The following is a 9,173-nucleotide window of genomic DNA, read 5'->3' as shown; positions in this document are numbered from 1 at the left end:
CAGCCAGCCCTCAGCCCCGTGCTGAGTGTGCGGGGGGGCGGGGGTGCTCGTACACAAAGAAGAATCACCAGTGACCACCAGGTGAAGGGAAGGGTTTAATGCGATCTTTCATCCTGTGCCTGGAGCTGGAACCACAGAGCCTTCATGCTGCCGAGCTTCTCTTGTAGCTCTCCAGGTGGTGTAAGACCCAGCCTGCAGGAATCAGGAAGCTGAGGAACATCACCGAGAGCCCAATGGCTTGCTCCTGGGTGAGGGAAGCACGGGTGAGTGCACTGGGTCGTTCCCAGGTCGTCGAGGAAGGCTGTTACCTGCCCCTCTGTGCCCGGGTCCTAACCAGAGCAGCAGGTCCAGAGTTACAGGCATCCTGCCCCGCCCCCTCTGCTCTGGTGGGACCCTTGGCCCAGCCCCAGACTTCCTGTGCGTCAGATGGAAAAAGCCTGCGGGGTGCCAGCAGTGACCACTGTAGTCATCAGTTTGGACAGCTGCTGCGGAGACCAGGCTAGCAGCCCTGGGCTCCAGTCTCTGTGGAGCGGGACCTCTCATCTTAGCCCCCTTCCCCCCCACCAAGAGCCTGCCTGGCCAGGCCATGTGTCCCTCGACCTTGAACTTCTGACCTTGCGTGACAAGCACCCTCACGTCTAGTTACCAGGAGACAAGAGCATGTCCGGTGCTGTGCAGGATGGAAGAGGTTCGGGTTGTGTAAACAACGGCAGGGCCCTTTTCCCTAAATGGTGGTCCTGCTCAGAAGCCTGGATGGAGGAGAGGGGACCCCTTGCGCTCTGTGTGCAGGTGTGTGCACGCACACCTGGAGCCAGGTTCTGGAGAACCAGCCATATGTCCCCTTCACTTGGTTTCCTCCGGAAGGAGAGCCTGGGCCCAGTCATCGCTCCCTGTTCCTAAAACAGAGTCAGATGCCAGGCTGGACTCTTCCTCTTGGCTTCACCTCCCAGCAGCCTCAGCGACGCTAGCCCAGAGCTGGGCCCTTAGGCTACACCCACGGTCTGACCTTGGGCAGATGACCTTCTAGACCTTGGTTTATTGAAAACAGGTCTTTGTCTGCTCTCCTGCAGCCCCAGGGTGACTGGGGTGCATGTTTCCCCTGTGTGCTTCCTGACCCTCCAGGCAGCCCACTCTTCCCCTTCAGTAGTGGTGAAGCCAGAGTAGACACTGAGCGCCCTTCAAGCTCAGCGGTTAGCACCCCTCATTTGACAGGAGGCGAGTCGGGGCCTGAGAACAAACCCTCCCCTAACTAACTCCGCTGACTGCTTTGGGAGCCTGGCCTTCAGGTAGTGACCACAAGGACCCTTCCTGGAGTGAGGACACTGTCCCAGACACAGACTGAGTTCTAGCATCAGGATCACCTCCAGAAGCTGCACCCCTGAGAGGACATTCCCCCTCTCCTTTACCAGCCTGGCCTTCTGTGCCCTGCCCCCAAACCTATCTCATCTTCACAACAGCGCAGGACTGCCCACTCCACCTGCTCAGGTCAGCCCCCCGGCTGCCCTGGAGGTTCTTACCATGGGAGAAGTGGGTGTTCTGGCTGGCTTGGCGGAGACGTGTGCCTTGGGAAGCACCCAGCCGCTCCGGGGGGCTGGCAGCAGCCTGCTGGCGGAGGCTAACCTCAGCATGGCCGTTGAGCCGAGCTCCTCGTGTCCAGCAAAGTTCTGCACGTCTGCTCGGCGTGTCCTCTGCTCACTTGGGTGTTGGGGCTTTTTATAGCTCCGGGGGAGGGGGCAGGGAGCACTGCAGCTGTCCCCTCCCGTCGTGGTGCTTTGGCAGAAAGCACGCCCGCTCAGAAGTGGGGAGAGCCAGCACGCAGACCGGCAGCTGCCGGCACTGCCCCTGCCGTGGCCCCCGAGGTCTTCGGGCCCTGTGTAGCGCAGGCAGACATCACCTGGAGAAGGCCTTCATTCCTCTGAGAAAGGCGCTCGGAGAAGCAGGGCCAGAGAAGTCAGGGAATTTGGGAGCGCAAGAATGGAAAAGTGACATCATTTCAGAGTGAGCCTTAAATATCTGGGGTGTCAGCTGGCAGGACGGTGCATAGAGCTATTTTTAAGTTCTCTTAACTTGGGAGTTCCTGGCGGAGCTGCCCAGCCTCCTCGTCCGTGACCGATGCAGCCCCACTCCACCTGCGCGCGGCACTGGTGGGTCAGAACAGCCTGGCTGCTGATTTCAGTGGCGTTGTCACTAATGCTGACAGCTTTGTTCCGAGACTAGACAGTCACCATTGCACCATCATTGCACTAGTCATGGCACACGGTAGATCAGCAGATACTTTGTGCACGCCAGTTCGGGGACGAGGAGGTGGCGTGGGGGCGGGGGGTGGGCAACACTCAGGCCCTTGCCTCCTGGCCCACATGCAGGTAAAGGCTCCCAGGGCCAAATGTCCTGGGTCCGCGCTGCCCTCCAACCCTGGGGTAGTGGGCCTGTAACCCACCCACAAGCCCTGTGTGAGCTCAGAGCCTCCCTGCCTCTCTTCCCTTCTACAGAGAATGGGTCACTCGTTTCTTCCACAGCAAACATCTCCTGGCAAATCTGTTCTACTGAGAGATTGTTTCACACCTTCTCTCTGTACAAACCCTCCCCCCTCACTGGAGACCCTGCTGCTGATTCCGAGAGAACAGAAGTGACCAGATACGACCCGCTGCTCAACCCCACTTCCCGTCGCCCAGGAGTGCCGTGGCCCTGAGCCCCAGGGGGTCACATGCCAAGGTCAAGTCCCCAGCGGCCTCTCCAGCCCTTCTCTCCTAGGTTGCTGGATGCTGAGCCTCTGCTCTTCCTTCCACCTTGTCCGGATCTTGCGTGACCCCTGACAGCCCCAGGACTTTCGCTGTCTCTCCACCCACCTTCACGCCTCATCTGGCCTTGTACCCCGGCGGCTTATCAGTCACCATATTTAGGATGTACCAACGCCAACCCTTACCCCCTCTTTGGTGGGGTTCCTGAGGCTCTGCAGTGAGTCCCCCACCCTGTCCCTTCCCAGCTGCTCAGCCCAAATGTCTGAGCACCACCCTTGTTTCCCTCGGGTGCTCACGCTCCACACCAGGTCACCAACATCACCACACCCCACCCTCCCCCTGTACAACCTTGAATGTGTCCTCTGAGACTGTCCCACACAGTGGCCAGGACAGCCCTTCAGGAACAACCAGGGCTTGCCACTGCCACTGCTCAGCGCCCCCGCCCCCCAGAGACTCCACCCACTTCCTTCTCATGGCCTCCAAGGCCTAAAGGGTCTGACCACTGCCTGCCTGGTCCCAGCCACACCTCACTCCCACCCACACTGGTGCCTCAGCCTCATGTTTCCAAATTAGTCAGGCCCTGTTCAAATGACCTCTCCTCAGACACATCTTATTGGTTGGTGGTCTGCTTATGTAGCTGGAATACAAGCCCGATAAGGGCAAGGACTTTGTTGGGCTCATCACAGAACTGTTGGGGCCTGGCAGATTTTCAGTCAATGTTGGAAGGATAGGTTGGGGTGTGGAAAGGAGGGATGGGAGCAGGGCCTGCATGGATGGGGTCGGGAGGACAGGTGTAGTTCTCATGTCACAGCCGGCATCGGCTTGGATTGAGAGGGGAAACTGCAGGGCTTTACTCTGTCAGCAGGACCTTGATTACTGTGGACGGCAGTAAAGGTCACAGCCCAGACCTGATCAGTGTGGGCACAGGCCAGTCGCCGACAAGCAGCAGGCCATCTGACCACATCGGTCCCTCAGCCCCCAGACTCGGCTGCGGTCACCGTCCTCACCAGGTATGATCACACCCCAATCCGTTTGTCTACACACGGTGGGTTGATGATCTGAATACATCGCATGAGGATCCTAGTTTCGCTTTTGTCCTTCCCTGGAAACCACCCTCGTTCCAACTGTGGGGCTGTTTTCTGTGTGCCCCACCCTGCCTCCCACTGTCTCCCTGTGCCTTGGTTTCCAGTGAGGAGCCAAGTCCCTGGAGGCTGGAGGCGGGCGTGTGTCCTGAATGTTATCTCCAGCAGCGCTGGGTCCCGATGTCAGCCTTAGGCCGTGGGGGGCTCTGCCCCTCCTCTAGAGTAATCCCTTCCACCTAAACCTTTAATTATAGGTCCAGTCAGGAATAAGGCTGTGGGTCAGATGATCAATCATCCAGCCTACGGGGTTTCTTTTTTCACAGAAAAGACCTGCTGTCCCCAACCATCCAGGCGTGGTTGTAAGGAAGGCCTTCTCTGTCCTTCCCAGCTCAGGAGGCAGGGGTGTAAGGGCGGGGGGGGGGGGGGGGGGGGGGGGGGGCGTGTGCTACTGTGCTGCAGGACGGCAGCCCAGCACCAGATGAGAAAGGCCCTGGTGAGGGCTGGGACAGGGGAGCTGGGGCTGCCCTCCAAGGGAGAGAGATGTCCTCAAACTTTTATGCTACACCAGCTTTTGCCTTCAGCTCCTTTCCATCCATACCCTCCATGCCTAACCTTCCCAGCCTTTCCGAGCACAAACCTGCCTCCCTCGCTTCTGTGTTCACACAGCTTCCGGGGATTCCACCACCTGTAGTGGTGGGCTTCAGGCCTCAACCTTACTGGGTTTTTAGTCCCAAGAACCACCTGTTCAAAACAAACCCTGCACAGATCCCTGCCGCCCCAACCCCACACAGATGCTACCAGAGGTGGGGAGCCTGGCATGGCCTCTGCCTTCATTGCTCTGTGGCCACAGTGCTTCTGCAGAGCACTGCCCTGTGTCCCGGGCTGCCTTCTTCCACCTGGAAGGAAATGAGACAACCCATGGAGAAGGGCGTGGTGGCCAAGTGGGGGGTCGTACTGAACAACAAAGTAAAAGTCTCTGAGGGCTGGAGGGTTGGATGAATCCCCTGTAACAGCAGGAGAAACCATGGCTTGAAGAGGGAGTGGGCCCAGGGTTCAGGACAAGCCAGGCCTGTCCCTGGCCTGTCCTGGACAGAAGTAGCATCAGGAAGAGCTCCCGAAGGCAACACAGAAGTACCTCTGTCTCCCGAATCCTCAGCCTCGTGTCCTTCATCCAGCCACATCCAGCATGTACTTATCTCTGCCCTCCACCTGTCCCTGCTGCCCCGGGGACACCCGTGCACACCCTCCGTCTCAAAGCTGCCAGGCCACCTGCAAGGTCTGGGGTAGACACTGTGGGCACATGGCACCACCCTGTGTCCATACTCGGAACCACAGCAGCTGCTGGAGAAACCAGAGAGGCACTGACAACGAGACAAAGGTTCTTAGCCTCAGGAACCCAGAAAAAAATGCACATGCACGCAAACATTTGCATATTGTTTTTCTTGCATTGGAAATCTATTTCATCACATAAAACAGTGGTTCTCAAAGTAAGGTCCCTGGACCAGCAGCATCAGCATCACCTGGGAACTTGTTAGAAATTCTAGGGGCACCTGGGTGGCTCAGTTGGTTGAGCGTCCGACTTCGGCTCAGGTCATGATCTCACGATTCATGGGTTCAGGCCCCCTGTCAGACTCTGTGCTGACAGCTCAGAGCCTGGAGCCCGCTTCCGATTCGGTGTCCCCCTCTCTCTCTCTGCCTCTCCCCCACTTGCTCTCTCTCTCTCTGTGTCTCTTTCAAAAATAAACATAAAAAAAAAAATTCTGTGATGGTCCCAGTGGCCTGTTACAATAAACTTCCCAGGAAATTCTGATGCACAGACAAGTTTGAGAACCATTTTATGTTATATAAACACTGGACGCTTCATGCTATTCATTCGAAACTAAATGTACACCCCGCCGCCTGAGAGGGCTCAGTGGGGTAAGCATTCGACTTCGGCTCAGGTCATGATCTCACAGTCCGTGAGTTCCAGCCCCGCGTCGGGCTCTGTGCTGACAGCTCCGGGCCTGGAGCCTGCTTCAGATTCTGTGTCTCCCTCTCTCTCTGCCCCTCCCCTGCTCGTGCTCTGTCTCTCAAAAATAAATAAACATTAAAGATTTTTTTAAATAAATCTCACCCAGGCTGCAAAACTCAGCCCTTTCCTTTTATCTACAAAAACACACTTCCACTAAGTAAGTAGAGCAGGATTTGCTGAAAACTTGTAGTTCAGGGGTAGAGAATCTTGCGGGGGCGGGGGGGGGGGGGGCAGCTGTCTCTTCCTACATCCCACTCTTGCACTCACTCCCCGGAAGCTCAGCTCTCAGGCCCACCCAATGCGGGATACACCCACAGAGACACTGGTGCTCAGCAGTCAGCAGCTCACACCCCCACAGTCCTTGGTGTGATCGCTCATTTTATGTGTCAGCTCAAGTGGGCCATGACACCCAGATACCTGGTCCAACATTATTCTGGATGTCCCTGTGAAGGTGATTTTTGGGCAAGATTAACATTTAAATGGGTGGATTTTACGTAAAGCAGATTACTCTCGGCGGTGTGGGTGGGCCTTATCCAATCAATTTAAGGCCATAACAACAAAAACTGACCTTCCCAAGCAAGAAGGAACTGCCAGCAGATGGCCTTTGGACTCAAACTGCCAGCCCACCCTGCACCGTTTGGACTTACCAAGTCTCCACAATCACAGGAGCCAATTTCTTAAAGTAAATCCTCCCCACCCCATCTCTCCTCCTACACACACACAAACCCTGTTGGTCCTGATTCTCAGGTAGAACCCTGACTAACACAGTCAGCAAAACTGTGCCAGAAGAGAAGCCCTTTAGGTGTTTTGTCCTTTCACCTTTGGCAGTGAAAATAAAATTTTATTACACTTTCTTTTCTCTAATGCGCACCATATTAAGTGATGCCTAATGCAGCCCAGACACGTCATTGATGATAACAGCAGGAACATTTCATTCCATCGTTACCTGACATGTAAGTTTCTCTTGCTGTGTAACGAATCGTCACCAACCTGGCAGCTCAGGACAGGGCGCTCACTGTCTCCGTGTTTGCGGGGCCAGCTGTCCAGGTGTGGGTTGCTGGTCCTTCGCGCAGGTCTCACCAGCTGACATCAAGGGGTCACAGGGCCATGATTCCCGTCTGAGGCTCAGGGTCCTCCGCCGGGGTCACTGCTTGTTGGCAGGATCCAGATCCTTGCGGGGGTAGGGCTGAGGTCCTGACTGCTGGAGACTGTCCTCACCGCCTAGAGGCCTCCCTCAGATCCTTGCCACATGACTCCCTCTGTAAGTACTTCACAACATCCTGTTTGCTACTTCAAGGTCAGCAAGAGAATCTCTCATTTCAAAATTTTCTGGCATTTTATTTATTTTTTAAAAATATTTATTTACTTTTGAGAAAGAGAGAACAAGTGGATGAGAGGCAGAGAGAGAGAGAGAGAGAGAGAGAGAGAGAGAGAGAGAGGGAGATTGAGTCCCAAGCAGGCTCCACACTGTCAGCACAGAGCCCAAGCGGGGCTCAAACTCAAGAACCGTGAGATCATGACCTGGGCCGAAATCAAGAGTCAGATGCTTACCTGGCTGAGCCACCCAGGAACCCCTCAAATTGTTCTGGCATTTTAAAAGTAATTTTCTAAGAACAGTTTTAGATTTACAGAAAAATTCTGAAGATAGTACAGAGTCCCCATATAACCCACATCCAAGTCCCCCTATTATTAACATCTTACATGATGGTTACTTTTATGTCTCAACTTGAATGAGCAGTACAGTGACCAGACATTCAATCAAAGGTTTTTCCAAATGTGTCTCTGAGGGTGTTTCTAGACGAGATTGACATGTGAATCAGTGGACTGAATGAAGCTAACTCTTCCCAGTGTGGGTGGGTCTCATTCAATCAGTTGAAGCCTTGTTTTGCTGTTTGTGCGGGTTTGTTTGTTTTGTTTTATTTTTTTTTTTTTTCAACGTTTTTTTTTTTTTTTTTTTTTTTTAATTTATTTTTGGGACAGAGAGAGACAGAGCATGAACGGGGGAGGGGCAGAGAGAGAGGGAGACACAGAACCGGAAACAGGCTCCAGGCTCCGAGCCATCGGCCCAGAGCCTGACGCGGGGCTCGAACTCACGGACCGCGAGATCGTGACCTGGCTGAAGTCGGACGCTTAACCGACTGCGCCACCCAGGCGCCCCTGTTTTGTTTTATTTTTTGAGAGACAGAGAGAGAGAGCTCGTGCAGGTGAGCAGCGGAAGAAGCCAAGAGAGAGGGAGACACAGAATACAAAGCAGGCTCCAGGCTCTGAGCTGTCAGCACAGAGCCCAGAACGCTTCACCGACTGAGCCACCCAGGACCCCCTGTGGGTTTCTTATTAATGCTGTCCCTTCCCTCCTCCTGCCTGACTGTTTGATCTGGGACATGGGTCTTTTCTTGCCTTCAGATACAAACCGAAACATCAGCTCTCTTAGGGTTACAAGCCTGCCGCTTTCAGAATGGAACTTCACCACCAGGTCTCCTGGGTCTTCCGCTTGTCGGCTACAGATCTTGGGGATTCTGTTTCCACAATCATGTGAGCCGGTTCTTTATAATAAATCTATATCTATAACCATCTATATCCTGTTAATTCTGTTTCCCTGGAGAACCCTGACACGATTGGTGCATCATCAGAAACTAAGTAAAGTCCACACTTTATTCAGATTTACTCAGTTTCCCTCTAATGTCCTTTTCCTATTCCAGGACTTCACCCTGGACCCTACCCAGGACCCCCATGACATTCAGTCGTCATGTCTCCTGTGGCCCCTCGGGGCTGTGACATCTTCTCAGACTTTCTTTGTTTTTGATGACCTTGACAGATTGGAGGACGACTGGTCAGGCATATTGTAGGATGCCTGTTTTCCTCGTGGTTAGGCTGTTTTCCTGTTTTCCTCGTGGTTAGGCTGGGGCTATGGGGTCTGGGAGGATGACCACAGAGGCAAAGTTCCATTTTCATCACATCATGTCAGAGGTACACAAGATCCACCTGACTTGCCACCGTGATGCTGCCCCAGATTGCTGGGCTGCAGTGTGCTGGTCGGTTTCTGTGCGGTTTGCTCAGTGTCCCCCTCCCATCCTGTGCTTCCTTTGGAAGGAGGTCCCTCTGCACAGCCTGCGCGTAAAGAGCGCCACCTCCTGAGGGTGGAGTATCTGCAGGAGTTATTTTTAATTCTTTTGCCTGGGATATTGTCTCCCACTTATTATTACTTTTTATTTTTATTCACTTGTTATTGTTTATTCGGTTATTATATCAGTATGAACTCATGGGCTTTGTTTTATGTGTTGGATTATAATCAATACTACTTTATTATGTTGCTCAAATTTTTCCAGGTTCGGCATTGAGAGT

General features: G+C 54.1%; 1 long non-coding RNA gene across 1 annotated transcript; it reads right to left on the bottom strand.

Moving 5' to 3' along the window:
• Positions 1 to 82: 82 nt before the first annotated feature.
• LOC131488416 (uncharacterized) lies at positions 83 to 2,919 on the bottom strand. Its single transcript, XR_009250201.1, has 2 exons — positions 1,518 to 2,919; positions 83 to 244 (listed from the first exon to the last, which is right to left on the bottom strand). It is a non-coding gene; the product is annotated as an uncharacterized LOC131488416 (long non-coding RNA).
• Positions 2,920 to 9,173: the final 6,254 nt, after the last annotated feature.

This window comes from Neofelis nebulosa, chromosome 10 (genome assembly GCF_028018385.1).
Source record: "Neofelis nebulosa isolate mNeoNeb1 chromosome 10, mNeoNeb1.pri, whole genome shotgun sequence".
In the NCBI taxonomy this organism is placed as follows: domain Eukaryota; kingdom Metazoa; phylum Chordata; class Mammalia; order Carnivora; family Felidae; genus Neofelis; species Neofelis nebulosa.
This window is presented reverse-complemented; position numbering and strand designations above follow the sequence as displayed.